This window comes from Protomyctophum parallelum, assembly GCF_964188405.1.
Source record: "Protomyctophum parallelum genome assembly, chromosome: 9".
NCBI classification, from domain to species: Eukaryota; Metazoa; Chordata; class Actinopteri; order Myctophiformes; family Myctophidae; genus Protomyctophum; species Protomyctophum parallelum.
This window is the reverse complement of record NC_139706.1, coordinates 41864963-41884101: the sequence shown is the minus strand read 5'-3', so window position 1 is coordinate 41884101 and position 19139 is coordinate 41864963.

Here is a 19139-nt window from a genome sequence, read left to right as displayed (position 1 = left end):
AACAAAAAAAGAGACCTTCATGCTAAAATCCTATATGCCATCAAAGCCCTGTCTGGGTTCAAAAGTCTTAACAGACATCAACAGCTGCACTCAGACGCTGGGCTGCTGTAATAATCTATTGCAGATGTCTGCAGCTCGAGTGGCAGAGTGCAACACATCTGTCATCTTATAGTATCTTATTATGTTCATTAAGCAATTATCCCAGATAATATCCTAAAGATCCATCAGAACATAACAAAGAGATTAAAGTGGACAAAGACTATTATGCTTCTTTCCCAGCTATATATGTTTGCGAGTGCAGGGTTGCCAGTTTCAACTCGTTGCGTTGTAAATCTTTCATATAAACTTACCTTAAGTGTCGGGAACACCTCAGTATTTGGACCCGTATGCAGAAATCCAGGCAACAACGACTTGCACTCAAGCAATTTTATTTGTAACTTAGAAACCCTCCCAGGGCATACATAACATAAAGTCCCACTCTTGGGAAACACAGTGTTATAATAGAGCAACCTAACCAATAATCCTAATATACCTCCATGCTCATTAACAAAAGTCTCTTCAGTTTAGAAGTGCAGGTGGACACAGTCTCACAATCAGCCAGGGGAAGGGAGGCAACAGAGGGGCAAAGGTAGGGACGGCGGTCCAGGCGTGGTACGTCCTAGGACAGGACGTGACATTAAGGCTCAAAGTCCCTCCCTCTCTTAAAGGATGTTTTCTTGTGATTGGCCAATATCGATGCGGACCATGTGGACTCATTCAGACTGCAATGCCTGGAGCAGATGGCCATAATTATAAATGTATGAAGTTTGAAGAATGTTGGAAATGTACAATTCATTGCAGTATGAAGCCAAAGCTTGTTGGGATTATTTTATCATTCATTTAGCTCTTTAGAACTACACTATTTGAAACTTTGGCCATGTGCCCTACCGCATAACCAACTCCCATAACTCTGAGAGTTTAGGCTACTAATGGTTCCATTTGGTCCATTTGTTTCTATTTGTAGCCTTCACTCAGATGTACAGACCTGAAAGGGTCCACTCAGAGTTACAGACCCATATTATTAAGGAACCACCTCAAGGAAGCCAGAGGATATACGGACCTCCATTTGAGAATCACTGACTAAAAACCCTATAGGCTACTTTGTTGAACAGGGTTCCCAAGGCTCTAGCTAGGTCTGCTCCTTTTCCCACCTCTGCACCAGATCTATTCACCGAAAATCGATTTTGCTTAATGTTTGCACCTGAAAAGGGCCGCTAGGTTCCAAGTGGTAAATTTGGGAACCTGATCTGACAAAATTGTAACATTATATATTCATGACAGAAAATAAGCATAATAAACATAATACAATAAACATAATACTGAAGATCCCCATTAAGCCCCTTTCCATGTGTCAGCACATTGTCACCATTGATCCTTTCATTTAATTTAGTTTAATTTCGATTCCAAATGAAAGCATTCTTTAATGTGGCCCATGAATATTCGAGCTGAGCTGACATCCTGTTGGCTCAGACAATGCTGTGAAGGGTGACGATGTTCACATCCTACAAATATTAGCTGAACAAATTTGCAGCCAGCGAGTCCTCAGGTCATATTTAAATGCAGAGCTACATTATGTACCTTCTCTGCTTTTCAACTGTCATCCACAGCTTAACAAAGCCATCATCTTGAAAACTGCAAAACATGGAGCAAAACATTCAAGTGCTAAAGAATACAATAGCAGCCTAGCTGGCTGGATAATTGGCATTATGAATATGAGTGACTGATCCCAAATAGCAGCCAGTAGAATTGATCATTGGATTCATGCTTCGCATAATTGAAAAGTTGGACAATAATACAAAAGTCCTGCCACTCAAATTTCTATTGTCTGGTATCTGGAAGATGAAATAAATAAATGAAAGCAAAACAAAAAATATATAATTAGACAATTTTGGAGTTGTAGAACAATACATTATTATTAGATTATCTGCTTTTCAGATTAACGTTCATAATAACGAATCAATTCAAAATAATTAGAATAGATTTTTTTTTTAATAATTGACTAAATCCATTAGTCTGATTAACCTCTTAATCCCTATGTAATACTTTCATAATCAATTAAATTGATTAGTTTGATGAACTGTTGCACCCGGGCCCAAACAGTCGAACACTATGATGGCTATTGAATCACTGAAAAGTGTGGATGGTGGATTGGAATGCTGTTGTCACAGTGGTTATGATGGAAAATGGGGGACACGTCACAGATAATTGCAGTGCAAACAATTTATGACTCACCTTTAAGGCTCGCAAGATAGGGCAAGCTCAAACAGAAATGGAACGATGATGTCTGACCACCAGAGAACATAATCCCCTGCATCACCACGGTAAACATGTACACTATTGTATGAATTGATTAACCAGCATACAGTACATGGGCTAAAGCAGAAATACAACTAAAACTCTAATTGACAAATGCTCAAAGTGAACTCAAGGTGAACTAGAGGACCATATGGGTCCTTGAGGGGCTACCAGGAGTGGGTCCACATGCAGCTACATGACTGATAGGCACCAAATGATCGCTTACAGGTCTACATGTCATGACCTGTTGATCTGTTGGCACGCACGCACATGCACACGCACACGCACACGCACACGCACACGCACACGCACACGCACACACACACACACACACACACACACACACACACACACACACACACACACACACACACATGCACGCACAATCTCAGGTACTATATATAGACGAATTCAGAAACGGGTCTCATGGTCGCAGCTTAGGCTTACGTATTTCCTGTAGGCGGACTCGACATAGCTTCGGGGTTTTAACCCTCACCAGGTGCATCTCTTCTACTATATAGTGAACGGTAGAGTGACTGATGTTAGTCTGCCTGCCCTCAAACATTACTCTTTTACCTGCTTTTTACTAACACATTACAAAGATGCCCAGAACATCGGGATGAACCTGTGCAGTTTATGGCTGCTCCAACAGTAGTGGCAACATTCCAAAATAAAATTAAACGGAATGTCAAAATATCCACCGCGGTAGCTGAGACCAGAGCCATTGAGTAATTGCGAACGCACTGAGCACTAACTATGAGACCCTGCAGATCATGTCTGTCTGTGTGTGTGTCTGTGTGTCTGTCCCGCTGTGACACCACCCGCCCGCCACCAGAGGGTGCAGCTGTAGCATACACACACACACACACACACAACCACACACACACACACACACACATACACACACACACACACAAACAATCACACACCCACACGAGCTGCGTTCGCTTCCCGCGTTTGCGCGTCTTACTTGTGGTTGAGACGAAACATACATAACGTCAGTCTTACCCGATCGTTCTGTTTTATGAACACAAGGCTGCCGTACTTTATACCTCATACTTTGAATGCTTAGTATGAGGTTTAAAGTACAGCAGCCTTGTGTTCATAAAACAGAAAGATTGGGTAGGCCTATTGGGTCCTTTCAGGACCTTTCACTGCTTCGTCTCAACCCTTACTCAATGGATCTGGTGTCAGCAACCGCGGTGGATATTTTGACATTCCGTTTTTTTTTTCTTTTTTATGTGGCCACTACTGTTGGAGCAGCCATAAACTACACAGTTTCATCTCAATGTTCTGGGCATCTTTGTAATGATAGTGTTAGTAAAGCAGGTAAAAGAGTAACGTTTGAGGCAGACTAACATCAGTCACTCTACCGTTCACTGTAGCAGAAGAGGTGCGCCTGGTGAGGGTTTAAACCCCGCAGCTACGTCGAGTCCGCCTACAGGAAATACGTAAGCTGCGACAGTAGTATAATTGGGTGGGGGGACACCACCCTTTTTGACCACTGGGGGCGCCACTGAGTCAATTAATGCATAAATTATGCAAATGAGTAATTAATTTATGCATTCAATTATTTACATTCCTTGAATTCCATACATTCCATAAATCATAAATCATATTATATATATATATATATCATAAATATCATAAATATAATTAGCATAGTGTTATTATTAAATAATAAAAGCTAATAATAGTTTTTATAATGTATGTGTGTGTTTAAAAAAAAAAGCTGATCATCTCTCTCTCCCTCCCTTCCTCTTTCATCCTGTGGGACACAGCTGTGTCGGAACAGCTGTGTTGACCGTGTTGACCGTCTAGACACCTCCGTTTTCAAAGTGTGAAAATGAGAACAATGGGGGTTCGATTCCTTTCAAAAATGCCGGCTGGCATTCTGAAAAATGCCAGGTGCAGGTTCCGAAGGCCAGGTGCAGAGATTCCGCATACAGGTGTGAAAAGGAAACAATAGGGCTCTCCATTCCTTTGAACTGACATCTGGCAGTTTTCAAAGGGTGTTGTGTAAACAGGGGTGGGGGGGACTCTCCATTCCTTTCAAGTGCCAGGTGGACATCAGAATGTGTTAATTAGATTTTAAAAAACAGGGGTGTTGTGTAAACAAGGGTGGGGGCTCTCTCCACTCCTTTCAAGTGCCAGGTGGCTATTGAGAATCCGTTTCAAGTGCCAGGTGGACATCAGAATGTGTTAATTAGATTTTAAAAAACAGGGGTGGGGGCTTCACTCCTTTGATGTGACTTGTATGCATAATGCATGAGGGGGCACAGGGGTATATCATTAATGTTAACAATGTAATGGATTGGCTTAGCCTAGTTTGGGGGTTGGTCTTATATGGTGTAGACTCCTAATAAATACAAGGGTCCTTGTCAGTATGTTGTGTATGCTTGACCTCTTGTAAGCATCCCCGCTTTGCTCTAACACAACTGAGACTTCACGCATCGATCCATGGCTTTAATTGATGATGAAGGTATGTCTGATGTTATGTGTCATGATAGGATTAATGATGTGGGGGTATGTGGGGGAGTTTGTTATGCTCCAAAGAAGAAGAAGAAGAATGGTGGCGTACTTAGACGTACTATAATCAAAGAATCTGAGCCACATATGGTGTATGACGATTCGGCCAGGTGCGTGTGTGATTTTAAAAATAGAGGAAAAGCAATATTGGATGTATCGATGATGGTAAGCGTATTGTCTTATGTTTTGGGTTCGATGCCGTATGTGTTCACACAGAGTGATTACGCTATCAGGCGAGGATATTTCAATTACGAATTCGAATGCATCAGGAGAATTGTTCTTCAAGGGATTGGGTCGTATAGCTGCATTGATGCTATGTATACCCCTCCTAACCTGTCTGAATTTGCAGTCAGACGAAGACTCGAATTCTCCTGATTTTCAATAACGGTAAATAGTTAATACTTTATTTTGTACTTTAGTTTATTATTATAATTATTGGTGTGTTACAATATGTTTTTATATAATTACTTTTGTCCATCCTTATTTAGGTTGGAATCTTTCGGCCTTGGATCTCCCTACAGACAACGGGGTAGATTATACTACACCTGATCTGGAGGACCATACAATCTATCCTTATTTAGGGTGGAATCTTTCGGCCTTGGACCCTCCTGCAGAGGGTGTAGATTATACTACACCTGATCTGGAGGACGATACAATCTTTACATGGATTAAAGAGTTTGGCCAAAGCCAGAACCAGAAGGATTTGATTGGAGTGGATGCTTCTGAGGATTGTGGGGATACCCCCCATACAGGACATGCAGTGGAGACACCCTTGGATGTAACGGTGTCGGATGATTCTAAAGACGGTGCCCCGAAGAACCAACGTTTGATGTCTGAAGACATTGCCCTGCTCAGAGGCGTATTGGCATGGATTACCGAAAGTGTGATTTTACGTGATCTGCAATCAGACTGTTACGGATGTAGGGTCAATCATCCTAGTCAGCTCGAGCATGCATGTTTGACAGAACCAGAGGTATATTATTTTGCAAGCCACTATGATGCTATATGTGATAAGGTGTTTACACAGTCGTTACCTACTGCATTGAAGCATGCATTGTTGATGGAACATGGTATCAATGTGTCTGGATCAATACTCCGGGGGGCTGCCGATGTGATTATTAGTGAGTGGCTAGTAGAACCGTATATTATCGAAAAGTTGCATCAGATAAATAATGAGGCTGAGATGAAATGGTATAGAACTATACAACAGTGTAGTGACATATGGATCGGGGGGTCTCAAAGATCATAGTGTTTTGATATTCTACATAATGGGGTCATTATATAGTGTTGAGAATCCTATTTGTAATAGGTTTGTAACCCTAATGAATACTGTTATTGATCAGTATACACATTCTGATGAAATTGAATACTTACCCCCGGGGTATGATATTTTTAGAAAGAATATACAGTATGTACAAACCACTGGTGTTCTATATAAAGGTTTACTATCATTGGTAATGCTACACATCTGTTATACAGTGGATCCAGCGTCAACCCTGTCACTCGTGGTTGTGAATGAGTTTAAAGTAACGTCCCCCTATGGCCTTCTGGGTAATGCTAGATGCTTATGACACCATGGATTCACAGTTAACCATGACACTCATGGTTTAAGATTATTATACATTATAGTGTAACAAAACATGATATAGATATAATAAGATATTAGCTATAGAGTTACACGTATACTTTAAAAATGATAGGCCAGCAAATATAGAGTGAATCATTAAGAATAATAATAAAAAATAAAAAACAATACTTAATACAGGTCTAGTGTACAATCTATTCATTGTAGGTATAGATGTTAGGATGGACAGAACTTTACAGAAGATATATTATGATGCTGGTAACCCTGGGGGGTTAGGAGGGGTAGCCAGACTGATCGCAGCTGCTAAAACAGATCATGGGGTCACTCCTAAAATAGTGGAGGTTAAAAAGTGGTTAGAGAAACAGGATGTATATACACTTCATGCTCCTGCGGCCAAGAATTTTAGGAGGAATAGAGTATTTGTAAGCGGCATAGATAAACAATTTCAAGCTGATCTGGTTGAAATGGGGGAATATTCTAAAGAAAATGACGGTATTAGGTATATTCTGACATGTATAGATGTGTTTTCGAAATATGCATGGGTGAGACCTCTACACAATAAGACGGGAGCTTGTGTTACAGAGGCCTTTAAAGATATCTTGAATGAGGGGAGAACTCCCCAGAAATTACAGACTGATGCCGGGAAAGAATTTTATAACAAGACATTTCAACAATTGATGCAAGGAAATGGGGTCCATCATTTCTCAACTGATAATGAGACAAAGGCTAGTATAGTCGAGCGTTTCAATAGGACCCTGAAGACAAAGATGTGGCGTTATTTGACATCAGTCAATTCCCGGAGATATATACCTGTTCTACAGCAATTAGTCGATGCCTATAATGGATCATATCATAGATCTATTAAAATGGCCCCATCTATGGTTAATAAGGATAATGAGAATATAGTATTCAATAATTTATACAAGTCTAAGAATAGCTATAGTATAAAGTGTAAATACAATATGGGTGATACTGTACGCATCTCAAAATATAGAGGGGTGTTTAGAAAAGGTTATGAACAGACATTTACAGATGAATTTTTCAAAATAACGGAATGTATCATGAGATCCCCACCAGTTTACAAGTTACAGGATGCTTCAGGGGAGGATATACAGGGGACGTTTTATGAAAAGGAGCTACAGAAAGTTATCATCGACAAAAATAAGGTTTTCAAAATAGAAAAAATACTAAAAAAGAAAAAGTCTCGAGGTCGTATAATGGTATTAATTAAATGGCTAGGTTGGGGTGAAAAGTTCAATTCATGGGTACCAGAAAGTGAGATTATTGATCAAGTGTAGTAGTAGTCGATATCATTTTGAATTAAGAGTATAGCGTATTTAAGGCTATGAGGAGATCGAAAAAATCATATCATATGTGAATCACACAATGGAAGGACAAGGGTTTTATTTAACACTACCTAGTAATGCGTCACTAGATGTATACCCCTCTAACAAGATATGGAATTATAGAACTAAACTAGCGAAACCTATCATCCTCAAAGAACCTTATGAGGTGGGTTTAATCGAGATACAATACCCACGTAACTGGCATAATTTTACAAAGGATGACGGGTGGATTACTTTTACTCCACATGAAACAGATGGAATCGTAAAAGTTAGTTCTCCAGGACCGATACAGTTAATGTTAGCTCCAGGGGTCTACGATAGCATTTCTAGGATTATTAAGGAGATAAATAATCTATTACATCATAGAGTAAAAAAAGTCACCATAATGTATAACGCTATTGAAAATCGCATATTTTTCACAGGCGGGGAAGGAATGACCGTAGTATTTAGAGGACGTTTAGCGTTAATTCTAGGGTTTACACCTGGTGAACCGTTTGAAATACCTACACACCATCAACCTATACGCTATAGTCCACACCCTGCCGATATCTACGGAGGATGTTATAATATATATGTGTATACAGATATCGTGGATTATCAGATCGTTGGGGATAGTTATGTCCCCTTATTGAGAAGTATAAATATAGCCGACGATGCCCGCCGAATGCCATACCTCTTGTATGACAAGCCACACTACACCCGTCTGTCCAGGTCTATGATAGGTGATATAGAAATCTCTCTGAAGACTGATCAGAATTTACATGTTCCATTTACATATGGGAAGGTAGTTGCTAAATTACACTTTAGACCTATACGTGATAGATCTTAGGACCGTGAGAATAATGAGAGGCTCTCCATACATTGCGCATGATGACAGGTATATGTCATATTATGCTAATCAAGCAGGATCTGGACTACCGGGGTTTACGGGTGCACCTACACAATATGGATCGGGACTGGGAGGTATTTTTCGAAATATCTTTCGTTTTGCTATGCCTCTTTTAAAGAGTGGTTTCACTATCGCAAAACCACATCTGAAGACAGCTGCTAAGAATATTGCAGGGGATGTAATCACCCACATGATGAATAGGCCTTCAAAACCACGACAGCAAGGATCGGGGCTAATGATTCATCATATGAGGGGTATTAAACGGCCTCCAAGGTTCCAGACACATGGGCGTGTCAAGAAACGTAGAAATACGTATAAAAGAGTAGCCGAGCCCCATAAGAAGAAGACAAAGGCTAGACGTCACATCAGTAGGACTACTAGATCGTCAACTAGAGACATCTTCTAACCATACTCCCCATTCTACATTATTTCACCATGTCGTTGATACATACTCAATCGCAAGAATGCTCAAAGAGTGAGCTCGACCTCTTCAGTGTTTGTTTGACTCAAACAGCAATTGATAAGAATACTTACCACGAAATAAATCCCTTATCAGCCCTCACGGATACCGCGCCTATCGAGTTTTACATCACCGGGAGTTCTGAGGAATATCTCGATCTGAATAATACATATTTACACGTACAAGCTAAAATCACGAATGGTAATGGAACCAATATTGCGGCAGGAGCTGAAGTAGGATTTATCAATTATCCGGGGTGTACACTATTCTCCCAAGTAGATATTATGCTAGGGGATACCCTCATATCACATGCATCTAATACTTACCCTTATAGAGGGATATTGGAATGTTTGCTGAATTATGGTGAGGATACACTATCCAGTCAGTTTGGATGTGGTCTCTTCTCTAAAGATACATGTGGACATATGGACGCTTCAAGCCCTGCTGGTGAAAATGCAGGTCTTACTGCTAGAGCTGTATATACTGCCGATAGTACAATTGTAGATATTATAGCTCCTATTCATTCTGATATGTTTTTTCAAGAAAAATTACTTATAAATGGTGTTGATCTCAAGATGAAATTTATACGTGCTAAAGATGATTTCTGTCTGATGGCTACAAATGCTGCTGGTGGTTATAGGGTTAAAATTGTATCAGCTAGTCTATTTATAAAGAAAGTATCAGTATCGCCGGGTGTCCGAATGGGGCATGCCCGAGCTTTAACACAGACAAATATCAAATATCCTATTGATAGAGTATGTTTGAAGACCGTTTCTATACCGAATGGAGCACGACTATGCAGCCAGGAGAACTTATTTTTAGGTCAGATACCTAAGTTTATAGTTATCGGTTTTGTCGATCATGAAGCATTCACAGGGAACTACACTAGGAATCCCTTCAAATTCCATCATTACAATTTAGAATTCTTGAATCTACATACGGACAGTCAATCATACCCAGGGAGACCTTTTCAACCATCCTTCGATAATGGACAGTATGGACGTGAATATTATCAGATGATACAGGCCACTGGTCGGCAACTGAAAGACAGAGGCCTAGCCATCACCCGAAGAGATTTTGGTCTAGGATATACATTGTATTGCTTCAATCTAGAACCAGACGAGGGTTGTGGTGGACACGTGTCATTGATCCGGTCTGGAAACGTCCGTTTGGAGGCCAGATTTAGAACCCCTCTACCTCATACAGTCAACATGATCTGTTATGCTATTTTCGATTCAATCATTGAGATATCAAACCGTAGACAGGTCTTAGTGGATTATTATTAGAGTATTAAAACTAGATACTAGACATGAATACTATAGAATTAACTAGTGTTCTTAAAAAGAAGGTTAAGAGACACATACATTTATTGGGGGTATTGGCATGTGATCAACTCCCAGATATTATTATTAGTAGTTTACCTGTTATGGTTATTATCAATACCCAACCGTCATCGATGGCTGGGGCACATTGGTTAGCCATATATATCAATAATGATCGACATGGATATTTCTTTGATTCATTTGGACACCCTCCTACATATAGGAATTTCCCTGAAGATATAAATATATTTCTTCAGAAGAATTGTGTTAGTGTGACCTATTCTGTAAAACAGGTCCAAGATGACATGGCTACAACATGTGGTCAACATTGTGTATTCTTTCTATGTTATATGCAGAGGGGGTTTTCTTATGAAAAAGTGATGAATTTGTATAAGGATGATCTATGTTGTAATGATGTTATGGTATGTAAGTTTGTTAGTAGAATACGTCCGGAGATGTATAGAAATCATGATTTTACGTGTGTACAGTGTGTAGAGCATGTAAAATATTGTATGTGAAAAAATGTAATTGATGTTAAGATGATTTAATGATTTAATAATAAGAAATAAATAAAGCATGGACACAAATTATTTCAAAATGTAATGTTTTTATTTTATTTTACAATTTTACATAACATAAAACACAGTCACATTCACTGGCATGTGTATAGCATACATCTTGTTGACATTATATGAATCACAGTAGCATAGTACATACATAGAATTAAACAAAATACAATTAAAACAAAAATGAAAAGATCAAAAGAAAATACATAATATAAACCATATCATAAATCAAGCCAGACTTTTGATGGGGTACGCCTCGTAATACTTCGACTCCTAGGTGTCCTCCTCACTGGTGATATTTCATAAGCTATGGTACTTGGTCTACCTCGTTTCCTAGCCGGAGATATATCACCACGTTTTATGGCAGCGATAGATACCTTGACGTTATTGTTGGGAATGGCAGATAGAGGTATATTCAATGTGGCAATTTTATCCAAAAACTGCATCCACCCCCGTGGTCTCTTATCATCGGACATCTTGAATGGATTTGTTACATTCTTAAGTAAGTCGTAAAGATGTGATCCTCTAATAGTATTTCCATCGATAATTAACTCTCCATGAGGGCTCCATGAGACATCATCTTTATATTTAGATAATGTATCCATAATGTGTTGAACATTCTTCTTGTTTTTGTCAGGCATATGGTATAAAATATCCTTCAAAACATGGTCTTCTGAGGTTACTACATTAGCATTTTCTGCACTATCATCCACATGAGTGTTTTGTATGCCTTTAGGTAATGACAATGTGAGCATAGTTGTATCGGCCCCTCTCTGTTTAACCAGAGCCAAATATCTATGTAAAACCATAGTGTATTTCTTCGCTTTTGCATGTAAATCGGTGTCATGGGTGTTCAGGACATCTAGTATTGATTTATCCAATTCATTCTCAGCGACTTGTCTGATAGATTCACGAGGTGATGCTGATGATAATGATAGCTGTTTTAAACTATCCAACTGCTGTTGTGGTACTAGAAACATTTTCTGTACGTGGTCCATATTTGTAAATAAAAAATAGTAGAAATAAAAACTATCTCCGTGAAAATAGACTGGTTATGAAAGGCAGTGCAGCAGCTAGCAATGGCAGAATGAAACCATTACCTCTCTGGTTAATAATTAGTTTCTTTTTGGTTAGATTAATCCGTTTATCTGCAATTAACCTCACATGCCCCTTTTTCTTCTGCAATGCGTTATATTGTTTAGCTGATAACGGTATTTTGCCACGCAGAATATTAATGGAGATTTCACAGAGAGCATTCAGAAAATCTGAACTGGCATTTTTCAGAATAATGCGTCTGGTTTTAGGACTGGCCTTATACAATCTTTCCAGTAGGACTAGATTTCTACGAATGAGGTCGGACATAGCTACAACAGGGTTTTTCTAGGTAAATAGACAACTGATGTGTCTGCCAATATCTCTGATCTGAGACGAAAACAGTCCGGTGTTGTTGTTTTAAAGTCAACAAGTAGATATCCATATGAACGACTGGTGGCGTCGTTATAGGCTTGTAAAAAATATTTAGTATTCCCCGGATACATCTGCCGTGCTAGCAACATTAACTGATTCTTGTCTCTGGCTGTTTTGAATAAGACTAAGTAATTAGCATTCAAGCTAATAGTCCTGCTTGCCTTACCTTGTATAAAGATATTCTGTAGTAAATATATACAACTGAGATTCCTATGATGTACATATTTTGTGAATACATTCTGCACCTCTTGATTCTGACTAGCTGCATCCATGACATCATCAATTATTAATAAATTATGTAAATTAGTAGGTAATAGGTTATCATCACATAATGACTCTGGAATTCCTTGTACAAAGTTGATAGGCCTGATTTTCAATAAATCATCATACATCTTTTGCCAACACGCATATATGTACACAATATTCTCTACTTTAGCAGAGATAATCTGATCAGCATGTTCAATTAGCTCTTTCACAAAGAAAGTCTTCCCGCTATTAGACGGCCCTGCTATCAGCATACTAAAAGGATGTTGTAATTTGGTTTGAAAACCATTAGCATCTTTAAAACCATCTCCATTAGTAGCCATAAGGAAGGGTGGTGAAGTCTGGGTATACTCGTCTCTTGTTGTACACAATTCGTACACGTTTAACAACTGTTGCATTTCTTAACTGCAACGTGGTTTTATTCCTAGTGATAGTGGATGTCTCAGCGTACACACATTGGGTGTCATTCTGATTGGCTACAAATGCTGTGACTAATTTCTTCAAAGCATCCGGTGTCACAATGGCCGCATTCCTAGAGTTTAACGTAATCCCTTTCCACTTTACAACAGTCTTGTTGTTAAGGGTCCTATATGCATAGGCCTTTGGTCCACCTGAGACAAACTCCAGAATACTGTCTTTAGATCCGTTTGACCCATCACTCAATTCATTCGTTAAGTCACCAAGGTAAGCCCCTGTCTTAGGTCGCCAGTCCCCAGGCTTGGATGAATATATGACACTATCGGTGTCGCAGTAGACAGCGCGAGGGCCTAGGGCGTCTAACAGCTTATACAATTCAAGTCTTGCGTAAGCGGTGGTCATTGCTCCTATAAATATGTTTATATTGGTCATTCTCGATGCTATAGGACTGTTGTGGGTGTACTGGATCAGGGCAATATCCTGAGATAAGAAGCAGAAATGTTTTACTACATATTCATTACTGAACATATACTTGCCAAAATCTGCTGGGTCATCTATCACTTCAGTGAGTGCCTTATCAGAATTCATGCAGAAACGACCCCACAACGAATTCAATAGTAGCTTATTGATGCTTCGGATGGCCCCATTAAAAGCTATCTTTGATTTGTCAAGTTGAATTCCTTCATGAGCCAGATAATCACTCACATATAGATCCTTCTCGGACTCTGTGGTCACATGATCAGGATATCCTGAAGCTTCCTGTTTACACTTCAAGAATGTCTTTACATATTCCTTGAATAATGTGTCGGACCTTTCACGGAAATGCCAGATTTCATCAATAGATACAACTGTATAGCCTTTCTCCATAGCCTTGATCAATTCACAAGTCACCCAGACCCCTGACAATTGTCTTTCCTCATCTGTATGAGAACAGTCTGACGTTTGGTTCAACTCTTCTGCACATGTCCTACACAATGGAAACATCAATTTGCCATGACAACGATGTGGTAATACAGGATGATACAGGCGTCTCGGAGGTTTGACAGTGCACTTAACAAATCCAAAATAATCATGGATGGCGCCAAAATTGTCCAGGATTATTTCAGGATTCCCTATAGGGTAAGGCATGTTGGCTTGAACGAAGGGGTAGAGGGACGTGTAATCTACATAACTCAGGTCCTCATCCCATCCATTGACAATCTTGTGCATTGTCATAGCATTAGTTCGCCCCCCAAATAGCGCTTTACGGGGGTCCAACCTCTCTGGATGCTTATATGTAGCCATGAATGCTTTCACTTTAGGGTCTGTTTTTTTCATGCGATTCCAATCGCACTCCCACATGATTTTCACGTTCATCTTGTGTTCAGATTCAAGAGCAATTCTTCGTCCGACGAATTGATAGTGCAATTGCGCATATGTGCATTTCGTGACAACGTTGAAACTGCCTTCCCTATAGCAATGGGGGCACCCATGATAAAAGCACCCCGCGAAATCATAACAGGTACTGCTATTAGCATCATAACCATCTACATAAAATTGTCCAATCTTATGTTCACCTCGATTCATGGCATGTTGGACATCCTTACCCTCGGAATGTTTCACATATTCGAGCCATTCTATAGACACATTTGAGAAAGCCTTATTCTGACTAATAAATGCACCGTTATATGTCAAGGCAACTGTATCCTTAGGCAGAAATAGGGTCTTGTAAACGGCCATGCAGCTCGCAGCGAGAGTAATATGGGCAAATGGATCGACTTGTGTACAAGCCATGAACGTTTCTCTGAAAATAGTGCATGCTTTATGTAAAACAGCCACGTCGTTTATCCCATAACGCTTGAGTTCCTGCTGGAAGTCAAACACGTCATGTTTGACTGAATCGTACCAAACATTAAATTTAACCTGATCTTTAGACGACATCTCATTATAGCCATAATGAGACGGGTCTGGATAGGCACCGATATAATGCTCATGTTCAGCTGTATTGAACCTGTGTGGGAAATAGCCTTTCCCCAGCTCATCCACAAAGCCTAATGCACTCGGTGTATTAGCCAATCTCATTGGTAGGAACGAGAAGCTATCGATATAGCGTTGGTTGTAGCTTGCATCTTTCATATGAATAATGCGGGATCCTTGCATTATTAACTGCACTTTTTGCCTCTGTCTCACCAATTCTTGCAGGATTATGTAGTTATCGAAACCCCCCGCATTATGTGCTATGAACGTACAATCAGAGAATGCTACCTCTCGATACCGTTTAATAAATGCATCGACACAATTAGGACCTGAATTATACCAAATATAATCATTGTAATATTCTCTGACAGCCACAAAATTGGCTTGGTGGTGGCCATCACGATACGTAGTCTCAAAATCGTAATATATATATTTCTCTGTGGGTGTTTGATCTATGGGTATAGGCTGTATATAACACTTATGAACCCCATCACCGTATAAAACTTCATTACACCGCGTACATTTAGGTGGTATACATTTATGTACAGTGGGTATGAAGTCTCCTTCAGGGGTTGTAGTCATAGTTCTATACCCTACCCTGCAATCAGGGCATCGTCGCATCTCTGTACATGCCGGTTCTTTATGTAGTGCTGCGACACGCTTGTGTAGTATAGCACATTTAGCCGATTTACAATACATATTACAATCAGGACACATACTACCTTTGCCTTTAGTAAAAGGTCCACAATCAGAGTAGCATGTACGGCAGACACGAGGGCATTGATGGAATTGCAGGTCATTATGTGGCTTATAGCAGAATTCACAAACATAGCTAGCCCCGAAGAAATGTGTTCTGTTCTTAATGATACAATAATGGGTGTTATTATATAGAAATAACCACACTGCATCCTTTTCATGAGGTCTATTAGTCTCAAAATGTAACAACTCTTTCCCGTTCCCCGGGGTGTGATAAAAAACCACAATTTTCTTCTGCAGATGCTCTTCAAAAGCAGCAATATCTGAAAATGCTACCCCCTGGGTAGTTTCGAATCCCATCTCTGTGTGTAATCTCAATGCCTCCACCCCCCGCTCCTCAATGGTCATTTTAGGGTTTGAATTGTACGCCATACAATGCGAAAAACACATTTGATCAGTATTTTTGGGGGTGAAAATAGCAGCGTATCTACGTTCAAGTATCTGGTCATATGGAATATTACCGAGTTTTAAACGGGATTTACGCTTTGTCTTTGTTTTAGCCCCCCCGATTCGGTCATTAGCTATTGAGATAACCAAGTCTAGCGAATCATCAGTCATGCTCGTATCATTGGATTGAATTACATTAGATATTATATCTAAAAGTATGTCAGTATTTTCATCATTGTTAGGGATCAGCATGCCTTGTACCCCACCTGGTAATGATGGGCCCCTCAATGATACAGAAATTCTGCTAGTAGGAGACCCGACTAGCTCCATGGCTCTGTCAATAGCAGTAGAAAATTTACCACGGATCAGGGCAGGTACAGCTTCAATATTTTCTAAAGATATGTCTCTTAAATCTATCCTCTGGCGTACCTCCATACCCCCAAAAGCAGGCATAGGTGTTATATGGAGACCTGCGATACCTTGTCCTCCATCATCGTTAACAGCAGACCCCTCAGAATCACTCGCCCCTCCACATTCCCCAGCACCCGTTTGAACGATTCCAAGGTCAGCATCATCAACCATAATGTTCACACCCAACTCACCTCCCCCCTCCTCGGTCACATCCATACGAATATTATCATCAACGTCTTCATCATCATCGTCAGAAATAATAATTATAGATGGGTCTACATCAATGTTTTGCCCCGAAGGGTTGACGGGTAAAGGGTTGATGGGGGGAGGGCTAGCATGATGATTCATACTATCATGGACACAATCAATAATATCAGCTTCTATATTAGGAGTATTATTAATAACATCAGGATGACTGGTAGAAGGGGTGGTGCCGTAGGCAATATTACAATCATTATAATATTGCCTCAAATTAGTCTCAATGCTTGTTTGCTGTTGAAGTAGAGACCTCAGTAAAATCTCTAGAGTATTTACTACATGAGCCATTATTTCCTACTTAAACAGAGCTGTTTACATATGTAGAATCCTTCACTAGACTTTGTTAAAGATTATTACATTATAGAGTAAGTATAAATGGATAGAATGATTTCATTGTTGTGTTTTTTCTTCCATTATTTTAATAAACATAATAAATGTATACACTATTTTTTTTTCATTGAGTCATGGTTCTAACCAAAAACCAAATAACCAAAAAACAAAACAAAAACAAAAGAATAAAAACAAAAAAAAAAACAAAAAGAAAAGAAAACGGAAATATCAGATGAAACGCTGATAGTGATAAACACCACTTATAGGGATGTTACTCACTGGTGTGTTCAAATCTGGAATATCCTCAGCGACATATTGATTGATGTGGACCGTCACCGGTACGTTGTGTCAGTAGGACTACTAGACCGTCAACATCACCATCATCATCATCGTCAGAAATGTCCACAATGGAATCGATGGTTGTTGTATTCCTCTTATACACAGATCCATGGGGTACCTATGAATAAAACAAAATAAAACAATAATCAATATATGAAGAATATATGCATATAACCCCCATAATTCATATTTTCAAAATTCATATTTCATATTTTCAAAATTCATATTTCATATTTTCAAATTTCATATTTCATATTTTCAAAATTCATAATTCATATTTTCAAAATTCATATTTCATATTTTCAAAATTCATAATTTCATATTTTCACATTTCATATTTCATATTTTCAAAATTCATATTTCATATTTTCAAAATTCTTATTTTCAAAATTCATATTTCATTTTTTCAAATTTCATATTTCATATTTTCAAAATTCATATTTCATACTTTCAAATTTCATATTTTCAAAATTCATATTTCATATTTTCAAATTTCATATTTTCAAATTTCATAATTCATAATTTCAAATTTCATATTTTCAAATTTCATATTTCATATTTTCAAAATTCATATTTCATATTTTCGAAATTCATATTTCATATTTTCAAAATTCATAACTTCATAATTCATAATTCATAATCATAAATATTATACTTTTTGAAATACGAAAAGTACACACCTAATACTTCATGGGGGGATCCGACACTCCCAGTGGGGGTATAGATGCTGACGATGACCCCGGTAACATGGTTCATGTTACATGCTTCGTCCTGTAGGAATAGTGATGGAAAATTAAATCATTACAATACTAATAAAAATATACTATAGACCCCCTGTATGATATATAAATATATGTCAGGATACATGATACCAAAACATAAAATATTACATACCTTTGATCTTGGCAGTTCTGGAACGTTTCAGTTTTAGGATGGATAACCCAGAAATCGATCCCCTTGGCTCGATGCGTGAAGTCTCAGTTGTGTTAGAGCAAAGCGGGGATGCTTACAAGAGGTCAAGCATATACAACATACTGACAAGGACCCTTGTATTTATTAGGAGTCTACACCATATAAGACCAACCCCCAAACTAGGCTAAGCCAATCCATTACATTGCTAGCATTAATGATATACCCCTGTGCCCCCTCATGCATTATGCATACAAGTCACATCAAAGGAGTGAAGCCCCCACCCCTGTTTTTTAAAATCTAATTAACACATTCTGATGTCCACCTGGCACTTGAAACGGATTCTCAATAGCCACCTGGCACTTGAAAGGAGTGGAGAGAGCCCCCACCCTTGTTTACACAACACCCATGTTTTTTTAAATCTAATTAACACATTCTGATGTCCACCTGGCACTTGAAACGGATTCTCAATAGCCACCTGGCACTTGAAAGGAGTGGAGAGAGCCCCCACCCCTGTTTACACAACACCCTTTGAAAACTGCCAGATGTCAGTTCAAAGGAATGGAGAGCCCTATTGTTTCCTTTTCACACCTGTATGCGAAATCTCTGCACCT